This window comes from Mesocricetus auratus, unplaced genomic scaffold (assembly GCF_017639785.1).
Source record: "Mesocricetus auratus isolate SY011 unplaced genomic scaffold, BCM_Maur_2.0 Super-Scaffold_100676, whole genome shotgun sequence".
Taxonomy (NCBI): Eukaryota; Metazoa; Chordata; class Mammalia; order Rodentia; family Cricetidae; genus Mesocricetus; species Mesocricetus auratus.
In genome coordinates this window covers 168,154,806-168,168,971 of record NW_024429266.1, presented here as the reverse complement: position 1 = coordinate 168,168,971, position 14,166 = coordinate 168,154,806, and the positions used below count along the sequence as shown (strand labels likewise).

At 42.1% G+C, this 14,166-nt stretch overlaps 1 protein-coding gene across 2 annotated transcripts in view; it reads right to left on the bottom strand.

The window, feature by feature from the left end:
* Lrrn1 (leucine rich repeat neuronal 1) overlaps positions 1 to 11,053 on the bottom strand; it is a 38,836-nt gene extending 27,783 nt beyond the window's left edge. Inside the window, exon 1 of one of the 2 annotated variants that reach the window (XM_005066180.4) lies at positions 10,583 to 11,053. The gene's annotated coding sequence lies outside the window, so the exon portion shown is untranslated. The other variant, XM_040738314.1, reaches the window with a different exon arrangement.
* Positions 11,054 to 14,166: the final 3,113 nt, after the last annotated feature.

Below are 14,166 nucleotides of genomic sequence, written 5' to 3'. Positions count from 1 at the left end.
ACTTTTCTTATGTCCTCATTCACTTACAACAGTTTCCATGGAGGTTCTTCCTACATGTTGTAACACAGTGAAGGGGCCAAAGTGAGGTTAACAGCCCTGACATGCTATGCGGACTTTACTTACTACCATGGTAAGTCAAATGCACTGCCCTAACTATTTCATTATAGTGATGGGAAATGGATAAGGACAAGATATGACTTGGCAATAATAACAACAAAGGCTCAAGTGCATTCATCTATCCGCCAGTTCGTAAATACAAAGTTCTTTTGAGTTCTATCACAAGAAGGGGCAATGAGCTTGTGACTTCATAGAACCTCTAGTTTGAGTCCTCTTTTCCCTTAAATTCTTACCCCAGAATTAGTATTCTAGGAGCACAATCATATAGCAGGTGGAAAGGTCAGTTGTTGGCATGATCCCTCTTCTATGCACTGCTACCATGTACAAAGTACCATTTATGGTGCACTATTTGTGGGGCATTTTTTTCATGTTGGCATAAGGCACATTTTACAATCACAGTCTCCATTTTGCAGATGGGGATACTAAGGCTCAGGGAGATACTTAGAAACCTCCAAGAGTTTTTTGAAACTATTTTTTGTCAGTCATAAGAACTGCCTCATTATCACCCCTCCCCGACCTTGGATTACATACCCTGAAACAGTTCAGCACTTACTGACATGCTTCCATGAAAGAAGGACACCTTAAAGGAGAACCATCTTAGAAGCAGCTCAAGCAAGATGCTTTAAGCACTGCTTATAGCTTGAAGCTTGTGGAAAGTGATTGAACACTTTCCCCCAAGTGTCAGCAACTTACTTCTGCAAATGTTAAAGACAGTAATTCTTTTCTAAGTTAAACACGTTGCATCTGCCTTCTCTGTGTGTAACAGAATGGTGCTTATCATTTGTGTGGGTGGCAGTGTACATGCATGCATGGTCATATGTATGTGCACATGGGTGGGAGAATGCGTATGCAAAGCTTCATGTGCACTTGGGGGCCAAAGGTCAGAACTGGATACCCTACTCTATTGATTCCACTTTAGTTATTTGAGGAAGGGTCTTTTACTGAACGTAAAGCCCACTGATTAAGCTACAGTTGTTGGCCAAGAAGCTGCAGGTATCCTTCTGCCTCAGCCTTGAAATCCCTCAGCTCTGGGATTCCAGGTATGTGTCAAGTTATACCCACCTTATTATATAGGTGCTTAGGATCCAAACTCAGGTTCTCATGTTCACATAGAAAATGCTTTATTAACCGAACCATCTTGCTAACCCTTAAGTTGTCAATCTTTAGAAACCAAAATTGAGTCAATGGTAAAATAAGAATATACAGTGTGATGCTAATGATCAGAAGATCATACTCTTGAACAATGCAATTTTCATCCATTCAAAATTATTTTAAATGAATCTTTAAAATCTGTGGTTAGTAAGCCCAACATAATTTTAAAGGACAGTTCAATAGTTATTAGTTAAGTAAAATACGACTAGATTTGAAATTTAAAGGCAGTGAAATGTTTTATTTTATGTAAGTATCACTTCACATGGAATTACAGAATTTTGTAGAATATGGGTAGGCTACTGGAATTCATGTAAGCTAGTCATTTTGCTCTAGAGTTGCAATTAAAGAGAGAGTGACATAGCTAAGTGCTTCAACAGTGCAGATTTAGAGTGGCATGGACCTAGTTCACATCTTGACTCTGCCTCTCACCAACTCTGTGAGTCACAGAGGGTGCTAAATGCCTTGGCTAGAAAGTGGCAATGTTATATTTGGAACAGAGAATTCTCTTCGAAAACCTAAATCACTCACTCACTGACTCACTCATTCATTCATCCACTTATCCAACAAGTAAATATTAAGACACTAACTATATGGCTTCAGGCAAGTTACTTAGCAATTTCTGCCTTGGTTTCCAAAGGAGCTGTAAAGTGGGGATCTATGTGACAACTGTAAATAAATTAATGTATATAAAATGTTCATGGTTTCTCCTGGTACAATGCAGAAGCTGAAGGCTAATATTGGAAATTATTATTATTCTCCTACTACTCTGGTGTGTTAGGGAAAATGATTGACTCTGGGGATATAATTTGGGAGCCCTATGTAATATTTTCCTTCCAATTACTAAGCATCTCATTTGCACCCAATGTCTCATTCCATTGCTTAGCCGCCACAGTGAAGCCACGTGGAAACTTCTTCACTACAGATCCGTTCTGACAGTGCTATCCTTCATACATGAAAAGAGAAAAAAATGCCCCAATCTGTGTGTATGTTTTGTGCTTTCCTGCAAATATCTCTGAAGTCTCATCAGGCCTCCTGGGTGAGGAATGATGCATTTGTGAGTGCATGGGGAGGTGAGCTGTGTCCCCACAGAGCAAAGCAAAGTTAACTGGTCCTCTGGGGACTGAGCCTTACAGGGCATCCTCAGTGCTCAGAACCCTAATCAGCAATAACAAGCCACAGAAATCCAGCAATGGCTATCTTATTGTCCCTGGCTTTTCTGTGATTGTCGAATGAGCTAATGAGAATGCAGATTCCATAGCTCATGTCTGATGAGTTAATGCAGATTCCCTTACTGTCTTGAAACAATCAGCATGTGGCAGAAGTCCTATGTAACTCTTTCTTAGGATCATGTGTATCACTGAGAATGAATGAAGCTTAGAGTGGTCACACAGCTTTTCTCTCTTCTCCCAAGAAAATGACACTATCCAAGGGAAGGGAAGGGTCCATACACCTTTCTAGTCTTGAGAGAAAAAAGCTCTCTTCAAAACTCACTTTAAGGTGCCAGTCTAGCTAACAAGAAATAAACAGGCATCAACTTTTTAGTATGGAATTTCTCTCTCTCTCTCTCTCTCTCTCTCTCTCTCTCTCTCTCTCTCTCTCTCTCTCTCTCTCTCTCTCTCTCCCTCCCTCCCTCCCTCTGTGTGTGTGTGTGTGTGTGTGCAGATACTTGTGCATACTACACTTTGTGCATGCAAACAAGCTTGTTAGTCATCTTCTGGTAAGAAAGCTGAACCACCCCTGCCCAAGAAACGAAACAATTAAATCCAGAAAGTTACATCACTAGTATCAGCAAGATGGCCCAGCAGATAAAGGTCTGACACCAAGGCTCTGACCACTTTTTTTGGGTTATCATCCACAAGTTGAAGCAGTTCTTAATGTTTCTGGGTGGAGTTGGGTCTGAGATCTACATCATAGATGTAGAGCTGAGTTCAGAAAGTTCTTCTCTAACCTCCACACATAGGCCCTGGCATGAGCACTTATCACACAGATATAAGAAATTATATATATATATATATGTATATATATATATTTAAAACCTATATTGTCCCACATTTTCTTAGTAGACCATCTCAGTTTTTCCACATTTTCTAGACACACTATCACTCTACTATGAGATTTCTTCTCAGTTTGCCCCTGATATTTTTTGAGTTACGATGTTCATCTCAAGGTATTAGAGAGTCAGCTGGTGAGGTGGTGACACTGCCTTCAATCCCAGGCCGTGGGGCAGAGGCAAGTGGATCTCTGTGAGTTCAAGGCCAACCCAGTCTACTGAGTGAGTTCCAGGACAGGCTTCAAAGCTACACAGAGAAACCCTGTCTCAAAAAACAAAAACAAAGCAAAAAATATTGGATAATGGGCCTGCATAGTTGACAGGTGGTGGAAAACCTAGTTTAAATTCCTCTGCATGATTCATCTTCACTGACTCATCCCGGGTCTTGACTTTGGTAACCGAGAAGGTACAGTGCAGAGTCACTGTCATCTTGCTACCTGCTCTACAGTCAGAGAGGAAGAGGCAGTGGGTGTGAGAGAAGCAGACAATCTTGGGAGTCATCATTTATCCCATCCTTCACTTGCTATGTGACCTTAGATAAATTCAACTTGGGCTAAGAAAGAGCTTCGCAATCTCTCTGCTTTTACAGAAATATCATACATGTATGTTAAGTGACTTGCTCGGGATCATAAGCAAACTGTTCATGGTTTTTGTTCCTTTAGTTACTGGAGAAAAGAAGAAAAAAAATAATAATTGCCATCTCTGACTGTGACACATCAAGAGACACATTTAATGACTGTGCAAAGTTTAAAGTTTGAAGACATGAGTTAGTATTAGCTTTCCTCATCAACTCAGCCACACCTTCCCTCTATGCAAGCTTGTGCCATCCTGTTAATTACTATAGACTTCATATTCCCCCTCTTCTGTTTCTCAAGACACACTGAATCTTCAGAGTCCTACAAGGACTAAGCAAGTAGTCTCCAGTCTGCAGTTCTTCATAAGCTAAAGGAATCTTTCCTCAAGTAAATATGCACTACTTCCATTCGCTGAACCTGGATTTCAAACTGTCTCCTGAATACCTGTTCTTGTTGATCGCCCATTGTTCACATTTACTCTTGTGTTTCTCAAAGCCTTTTCTGACAGCCACTGTATGAACTGAAAAAATGTTTCATTATTTCCACAGGGCACTTTGCTTATGTGTCTGGTCCCTTTCTGGATCACCAGCTAGAACGCCAGTGTAAGCAGGGGCAGCATCTGTGAAAACATGGTTTCACATTCTTGGTCTTTATGATATAGAGCCAGGTAATTCTTGATTGAAGAAAACCATGTTAACTGTTTTTGGGATCCTTACTATTACCCCTGGCTTTCTACACACTAGATGCTTTCAATTGTCCTTAAAATAGATTTTAATAACTTTCTAAATACACTGTGTATGTGTGTTGTGTTTGCCCCTATGAGAAATCTTCTGTTTAAAGTATCTTTTTCATTCTGGGCATTGAAGAATGTAGCAGAATATAAGGACTCATGGACACAGGATGCTTATGCTGGATTTGGGTATGAACTGCAGAAAAATCAAGCTTACATCACCTGGGTTCAGAGCCTCATATGGCATCTTGCTGGTAGCCAGTGTTCAGAATGTACTTATCAGGGAAACTGATAGCTGGGGATCATAACCGACTTCCTGCTTCTCTCTTGAAAGTCTATCCCCTAGAGAAAAGCCTACCAGGCTGGGGAGTTTGAAGCCATCAATATTGGGGGAGTATTATTTTTGTGTTTGTTTCATTTTACGCATATGAGTATGTTACCTGCATTTATATATGTGCACTACCTACGTGCAAGCCCATGGAGGTCAAAAGACATTATCAGATCCCCCATATGGGTTCTGGAGACTTAACCTTGGTTTTCTGAGAGAGCAACCAGTGAGCTTAACCTCTGGAACATTGTTCTAGGCCCAGGAATCCATTTTAAATGGAAAACAATAACATGAATCATCTTAGTTGTAGGACTAGAAAGCAGAAAAATCACCTTGAAGGAACGGTGAAGCTCTTCCCTTTACTGTTAGCTATCCAGAGCATCATAGCTTTGGAGCAGGAATCTAGTTCTTTGCGACAATAACCCTAGAAGCCTCTAGCAGCTTTCCTGGACCCTTACAGCAGCACTCAGACAGGGCTGTAAAGCATAGAGATGGTTGCAGGACACCCAGAAGGTCACACATTCAGGCAATTGTATCAGAGCTGGGCACTGCTCTGAGCCTTCTTAACTGCACACTGTACTTGATTATGCTGCTTCTCACAGTTACAAATGAAATGTCACTACTATTGTGAAATAACAATGCTGGTTAGTGGCATTCTTTATTACTAGAGGAGGAAATTACAGACATGAAACCAATTAAGCCACCTTTCTTTTTTCTCAAAGCTGTTTTAGTTGTCTTAAATGGAGACCCTCAGATTGTGCTTACTGCTAGTAAAGATAGACAGATTTGTTGCTATTTCCAAGATTTTACTGACTTAGACTCTAATACTGGGGCTGTCCAGATTTCCCCTTCTGAACTGAAAATGACTATGTCCACAAAAGGCAGAACTGAATAGAAAAAGCAAATATTTGAAACGAATATTCCACATTGCCCCCACCCCTTGCAGAGGTTCAGCAATGCTGCTCTTGGAAATGTCTAGTGGGTAAAGACTCTTGACCGCCCTTTCCTGGGCAAGGCTATGGAGATATGACTGATAAAGTGGCTCCAGAGAACAATGGCACACTAATTTATATGTTCCTTAAATTTTAAGTAGTTACACTTTAGTCCCGGGTCTACAAAATATCTGTCACAAAAACCTTTCACATAGGAAGATGTCATGTCACATGTACATTGTTAATGTAACTATGGTAACCACCCAAAAATGCCACCAATGTGTCTGTGTCATACACAAATGCGGTGACAGCTGTGGAGTTCATGTCTGCTAGAAGTATAATAGATGTGAACTAAGACAGCCTGGGTCAGAAGATTGTAACTCATTTACAGTAATCAGAGCCTTCAAATAACATCACAACATCTGAGCTATAAAGAGTGTAAATGGAAGGTAAGAAGCCACTATAAAAGCAGGCTCTACTCCACAGCTTTCAAAACTAAGAGTCTTAACCTAATGTGTTCGTCTTTTTAGCAGGTGCTCTGAAATTAGGGTGGACAGCACCTTTGATGTGTATTGCAAGCCTACACCTATTTTCTCTGCTTCTTAGGGGCAATTTTTCAGTTCAGTAGGTATGATGGTTCCAACTAAGTTAAGTGTTTATGGTAGTTGTGGTACTAGAGGCAAAGCTTTCATAGTCCTTTTTGACAATCTAACTGATCATGGTAGTTAGTCCTTTCAGCCCTATTGGTACAGTCACCCTATGTTACAACTGAGGAATCTCAAACTTATCAGATTTAAGGAAGACATGTCAGATCATTACTTAGTTATAATTGGTAATAGTCTACTTACCAGCCAAATACCTGGTAAAATAAAGCCAGGTCAATAAATCAATTATTAGATCAGTTCTTTAAGACATGGAAACTAAACTATGAAATATAAGCAGAACAGTGATGTGTTAAAATAGAGAGAGAATGAGTTTTAAAGTGAACTTCATTTAAAACTTTTAGGACAAGTCGTTCTCTTGCACACTCTAAAATATTTCATTTTTCTGGCTTTAGCCTTTGTCTTTATTCTAGTCTTTAAGCCGAGAGAGAGAGAGAGAGAGAGAGAGAGAGAGAGAGAGAGAGAGAGAGAGAGAGAGACTAAATGTTTTTCTGACTTCATCTATATAATTTTAATTTCATTCTGAATAAAATATTAATCAAAGCTCTATTCATGAGTTAAAGATATTTCCATTGTTCTCAGAAACCAAAATATGATTCTAAAATGGAATTTGCTTTATCTTCAGATTGGCTTAACCCAAAATAGATGTTCAGCATAATAATCTTAAAAAATTAAATACAATATTTTAGAACCCTTATATTAGTGCTGAAATGAATCAGAGAATAACTATTTGTACTGAAAAAAATTTTAAGAAAGCAATGTGAAAATCTATTAAAATGGCACCTATGCCTATAATGCATCATATTTTATATACAGTTCATAGTTTAAGGATAAAAGCCTACTATAAGATAACTGATGATTATTTATAGTAAGCCAGGTGGGGGAATAGAAATATAACTGTAATAATGGATTTATTTCCTAGAAGTTGATTTTTAAGACTTATGCTCCCTGGTTATGTCGCTGAGAGAGACTATGTATAACATACAGAGCAGTTGAGGTCAAGAATTCAGCAATATCAGACTTTACACAGAGACCAAGGGTCAGCTTTCTCATGTTTATCTTACTCGTTAATCTTACAATTCCAGACTCTAACAGGGGCTACCCATGGCTATTTTGTCAGAATTACCATCTACAGTTGTATCTAGTTATGTTTCTTTTATTTAACAGAATGATCTATTGTAATAAATTAAGTACCTTATTACTTTTAATTGCCAAGGCATGCATATCCAGCCCTTCCTGTATTTGATTTGTCCAATAAAAACCTCAGCTAGGGAGGCTAACAATCGACAGTTCATAGATGTGATGATGTCACATCTTACTTTGATTTCAAAATTATACTCTGATAATTTTCCATCAAAGGGGTATATGGGCTTAGTGGGGAAATGCCATTATTATCTTATAGCCATCTCTCAATTCCATCAGGGAAAGAGAAAGTCAGGTTTGAGAGTCACACAAGAGCTCAGTACATCAATGTTGCTTTCTGACTTCTACATAGCTTCAAGAAAGACAATGCAAACTTGCCTATAACACTTCTCGCTCAGATTGGATTCGACTCATTTTTTTTCCTAATTGGAGTAGATTGCCTTATAAATAAACAGCACTAGACCAAAATATAATAATCATAATAATAACAACTTCAGAAAACATGTGAAACAGCATGATAACATCTGTTGTCCACCCCTCTTCCCAACCAAGCCCATTAAAGCAATATTGTCTTCTGTTGTATTTTAATGTCTCTTTTGGTGAGTATATAGAATACAGGGTCATCAAACCCTGTTCAGTGAATAGGTTTCCTTTCCCCTTCAACAGTATTTATGACTGACAAAAAAAGAGTTTCTGGTGCTGGCTTGTCAGGGGTTATAACTGCAAGCCTCACATGTGGCCCATGCAGCCTACCTTTTGTCCCATCAGTCTTACAAAGTCAGGAGGTGAATAGCATGACTGACCAGCTAATATAATACAAGACAGAAAGGTCCTTGCTTTGGGAGTCCTTGGAATTACTTCCTGTCTTCACTGTTCAGTACTGAGACCACCCCCCAGCCCCGCCCCCATACCCAGGTCCACTCCCTTTGCTGGAATGGGATGCTCTCATCATCTGCAGTTCTCTAACTTTGTCACCTAAGGAACTCAAATGAGGGTAAATGGACCGTGACCACTCTTGTGAGACCTTCTAGTTGCTCAGTGGCAAATACTTTTTGCTGTATTACTTATCTCTCAGGACAGGGGGCAAATGTTGGCCAAGATAAAAAATTATTCAAAGAAAAAGAAAAGAAACCTAAAAGTTGAGGAGTCAGTGGAGAAATCACCTCAAACCACCAGAAGTGGATTAAAGTTACTGCCTGCGTAGAAACTCTCTCTATTTGCAGCATACATACATGCATTCAGGTATGAGCAAGTAGATTTGTGCTTTCCATATAATACCACACTAAGAATTTGGCTCTTGAATAAAGGTGTCAGCAAGCCATGGAATCCCCAAACAGAGAAACCCACACTGGGCCTTTATTCTGCGTTCTTAAGGTCTATTGTTAACTGAAGACTCCTTGTCTTTTCAAATTCCTTCATGTGAATGGATGAGGCCAGACATCTGCCAGGATCCGTTCACATTTGCATGCAAATTAGAGACTTCATGACACACATGGCCCTGGAGCCAGTAATACCACTTCAACTCCAGCTTTATACAGGTCAGAGCATAAATCTTCCTGAAGTTTCCACGTCTCAAGTTCCAGCTTTTAAAAATGAAGTCATGACAATATAGGAATAATATTAATTGCCTAGACGGTGGTGGTAAATTGAACGGCAAAACAAGATAACATATTGTCTTTGAAGATCCTACAGGAAGGAGTCCAAGTCAGCAGTACTTGGTCCCTCCGCGGATCTGAATTCCATATTTGCTTTATTTTCTGGGAATGAACATACTAAGGTCAGGATGGGCCTTAGGAGCTTTGCCTGGTTCAGTCACTTAAAGACTTTGACACCTATCACTCTTTGCACAGTTGGCTTTGAAGCTAATGCTGTGGATACATACAGCAGGCGAGGTCCCACTGGAGCAAGTACTACTATGGAATCTTCCAGCCTGCGCATCCATGTCTGCTGTCCGGCAACAGTCCCAGGACGAACTTTCCAACCTGCCCAATGCACGAGGTGCCTGCCTCTTGGCTGCTTGGCTTTTCTGGGGAAACCCAACCAGCCAAGGACTTCTCTCCCTTAGGTAGCGGTGACTGCAGGAACCTGAGATGCACTGAACCAGTTGGCAGCAGCCCCCACCCCCCTCTCCATGCAGCACAAAGGACACTCGCTGGCAAACTTTCCTAGCCACTGACCCTGGAGCAGAATGCCTAGAAAAGACCAAGGAAGGCTTCCTTGAAATTTCCACATCCATGACAAGCCTCCTTAAGGGGCTACACTGTCTAGATTCAAACCGTACAGTTTTCTCCTTCTTGGACCATATAATAGTTGAGTATGTTCTCCCCAATGCTCTGACTTCAGTACTCTCAATATTTTGTTAATTATGCTGCTTGTTCTTTATTCTTAATATCGAGGCCACTGCCAAGACCTCTTCCTCTCCGCACAACCTGCCACCTTCCTTTCTCTCCTCTTGACCCCATTCCCACTCCCTGGGTCTTCTGTCTGCGCGCTTCCCAGGCCCAAGCTTCTGCCCCTGTTCACACCGCCCATCCTTCCCTTCTTTTTCCCACCCAGGACACCACCATCCCCTGATGGGTCCCTGAAATACTGGGGGCTCAGCTCCAGTCACTGCCTTTTGCCCATTTTTGTCCAGCCTGCCTTCTCAACTATTGCTCCTCCGGCTTCAGTTTTAAGGCAAGAGGGTAATAACTCGATTCTCCTTTCCGACTCCGTCTCCCCCACCCCACCAACCCCAGCTCCAGAAACCGCGCCCCTGTCCCCCTTAGACCAGTGATCTTACCCTGAGATTTCTCGACTGCTGTAGGGTCCCCCAAGCTGCCAAGTTTGCCTCCACTCCTCGCCCGCTGCCTCCCAAACCTCCCGCTGCGGCCCAGTTGGTAGGGGCACTTACCCTAAGGCCCGGTTGGTGGGGATGTTGGGGTGTGCACGGAGCAGACCGCCGTGGCAGCAGCAGCCAGAGGGTGAAGACTGGTGGAGCAGCGCCTCCTCCCAGCCCGCAGCGCGCACTGGCTCCTTGGGGGACCCCCAGCAGAGCACCAAGAAGCAAGGCAAGACAGCCGCAGGAGCAACAGCTGCTGCTCGGGGCTGGGTTAAATCCAGTTCTTGGGGGTCGGGGTAGAGACAGGCCGGTTTGGGAAGGAGGGTAGAAGAAATGGGGTTCAGAGGGCGGGGCAGCGAACGATCAGGTCTTAAGAAAGGCGCTCTAGGCGCCTTGGGATGCAGTGGCACGGATGCCGCTGCCTGGGAGGACGCCGTGGGCCCCGGTCTCTGCCCGGCAAGCGCTGCAAACCGGGGCGCACGGGCCTCGCCTGGTTCCGCGGCTTGCAGCCGGCGCCCTCCGTGCGCCCCGCTTTGTGCTCCCCGCAGCCGGCGTGCACCTGGTGTAAGCAAAAGCAGTCAGCTGATGGGATGCGCGCTGATTGGCTGCTCAGCCTTCTCCTCCCCTCCCGGCCGACCCCCTCCCCGGCCTCCGCCCCCCTCACCCCTGCTTCTAGTTCCCCAAGCCCGCCTAGGCGCAGCCCCGCACTGGGACACCATCTGTAGCACGCCCAACAAAGGGGAAGCTCAGTCCTGCAACCCCGGCCCTGCCAGATCACTGCGCCTCTATGGTCGCTGCAGGGAGCCGCTCCTTTTTTTCTTTCTTTTTTTTTTTTTTTCTTTTTAATGGGGACGAAAGGCTGCAACTGGGGGAAAAGCCCTTGTAAGAAAGCCATAGGCACAATGGGACTGCATCTCTGAGCAAGGTAGAACTTGGGTTCAGGCACTAAGTGGGCAAAATTCAGTCTGAACATTTCAGTATGAGATCTGACCCTTTCTTTGGAGATGGGGAGTGATAAGTGGAGCGAACAATCCCGCGGTGGAACTAGTTCATGCCCTTGCCATGGGGTGGTATTGAGACCCTTAACTGAAAGGCAAAGCAACTGTCAGATTCTGGAGGCATTCTGGAAAGGATTCAGAAACTTTGAAACTACAGTTTTCTGTTTGGTTAGGTATGAAAGTTGTGTTCGTATTAGGAGAGGTTGAAGATGCAGACTGTTTGCCGGGTGGGGGTGGTATCTGAGGCAAGGGTGGGAGGCAGAGGTAGGAACAGGGATTTGGAGTCTCAACTTCAAAGTGACAGCCCAAAGCGAGGTTCAGGGGAAGCTCTTGATAGACATTATTGGGGCTATTGGCTTTAAGCCAGAGAGCATCATTAGTCGTCAATGTTGAACAACTTTGAGATAGAAAGTGATGGTATTTCCGCAGGATATTCAAGCCAAGAAATTCTGGGGGAATTTGGAAGAATACATTATCACAAAATTTACTTTTGAAGTTGTTAATGCTAGGGAAGACATTCAATAATAATAATCTTACCTTTTTGATCCCTGTATCTTTCCCTTTCCTCCGGTGTCTTGTATAGATATCTGTGAACTGTTTGCTTACACGTCATTATCTCCTGAAACTATTTTCTAGCCACTGATAGGTCAGAGAGTATACCTTAGTAGGCTCACTGGAAAGGTAATGTTAGGATGCAGGATAGATAATGAGGAGACAGTAGAGACAGCTAGACAGTGTAGGGGGGGCATGCTGAATCTAGACTAGACTATCTGTTTTTGTCTCTTCATTTTTCATATAAGAGAGTTTAAAAGAAGTTGGGTACTTATAGAAATAGAGGCGTAGATGTGGTCTTTCAAGACGACTTAAAAAGTCTTTATATTCTTGGGAGTGGGAGAGAAATGATGTAGAGTCCCCAGAGGTGGGGTTTGGGGAAGACAGCTGATGCAATGGCTGATGGTGAGGAGTTACTCCAAAGTTCTGTGACAACATCCATGTTTTAGAAAAGACTTCATGAAGATGGTGGTATGAATCTGGCACTGAGGTACAATTTTTGAAACCAGGCCAGCCCTATTTTAAAGCCCAGAACTGCAATTAGGATCCACGTCCCCGTGGGAAAGTCACTTTACCTCTTTAAGCCTTCGTTTCCTTGGCTGTAACTTGGGATTAATCACAGTACCACTCCCAAGGGACTGTGCTGGTTAAGTGAAAGTGAGCAAGTAAAATGCTTGGAGCACTAGGTGGTGGATGGTAAGCATTGACAGACACAACCAGCAGGCAGTATGTAGCCTTGTTTTGCAGACTAAAACAACACATCAGGTCAGACGTGGGTATTGTGATTTTTACAACTTTCTGCTCAAAGGCACCGGCAGAGCCAGCAGGGGAAATGATCTCTGTCTCCTTGCTATTCAGTGCATTTCTTTTTAAATCATTGTATTGTTTACTTTAACTAAAAGTCTCTCTTCACCAAAGCAAGCATAAGAAAGGAAGCTCAGCCTTCTACTTGATCGCTGCATTTATTCCACTTCAATCAGTGGAGCATGAGGAGGGAGGAATGTTTGTCAGCCATGGGGGAGGGAGCTTAGGGCTGAGGGATGGCCTCTGCTGTGTGGTGGGAAATTACTGAGGGTCAGAAGAAGACAGAGGAGGCACTGTGATGATAAAAGTTGGAAATGTGTCCCAGTTACTGGATATTTGATGGATTCTTTAAATTGTTAATTGCTCCACATTTTACAATTTTATTTGGTAACTTTGTAAAGGATGTTGGCAAATATTATGTGCACTGCCGCTCAAAAGCCTTTGGTCATAGAGATGAATGAGATAGTAAACCAGCATCATAATGAAATTTGTTTCTCACTTAAATCCTCCAATACATCTCTAAATGACTCTTTATTGAGTGTATCTTGTTTTTGAGGCCCAGAATTTATTTGTTGGTCACAAGGATGTGATTTTGATATTCCTGCTAGGCGGGCATTGATGAAGACTGGTGTCTTTGAAGTGGAATGGAATTATGGATAGGGATGGACATACCCAAGAGATCTGGGTCTTCATGTTAACGGAAGGAGTTTTTCTTGCACTGGAGCTGGCTGTGCTGAGACTCTATCGACTTCCCCAGGACTCCCCTATTCTCTCTTGAGTTTTCTTTACTTGACTTTGAAGGAACAATGTGTTTGGTGTTAGCCTAATTATATTGATTTATGTGGTAAATGCAGAGGAAAGAGTGATGGCATGGTAAATGGTGATCATATTTGCATAGTCTTTCAAAGAACATTGCATTTTGAGAACAAAATAGAAATATGCCATTTAAAAACCACAATTTCTAGACCTTGAAAAAAATCTGTCTGTCTCATCTTTCTCTGTCTCTTTCACTGAAATATTAACCGGATGCTTGGTATTCCTTCCAATCTTTAGACAAACATTCTAGTTTTAAAACAGTGCATTTGAAACCTCAAAGTATATAATTCTTGTAATAATCATTACCTTTCATGCCAGATGTGTTCTTTATTAAAATTTTTGGACAACTGAATGAGTTTTTAATATATATATACATATATATATATATATATTTCTTGTTCTTTTTGTTTTTAAACTGTCTATGAATTCTTTCTAATACAAAAAAGTCACTAATTCAAGTTAGTATAATTAAAATTCGTCTTAGCA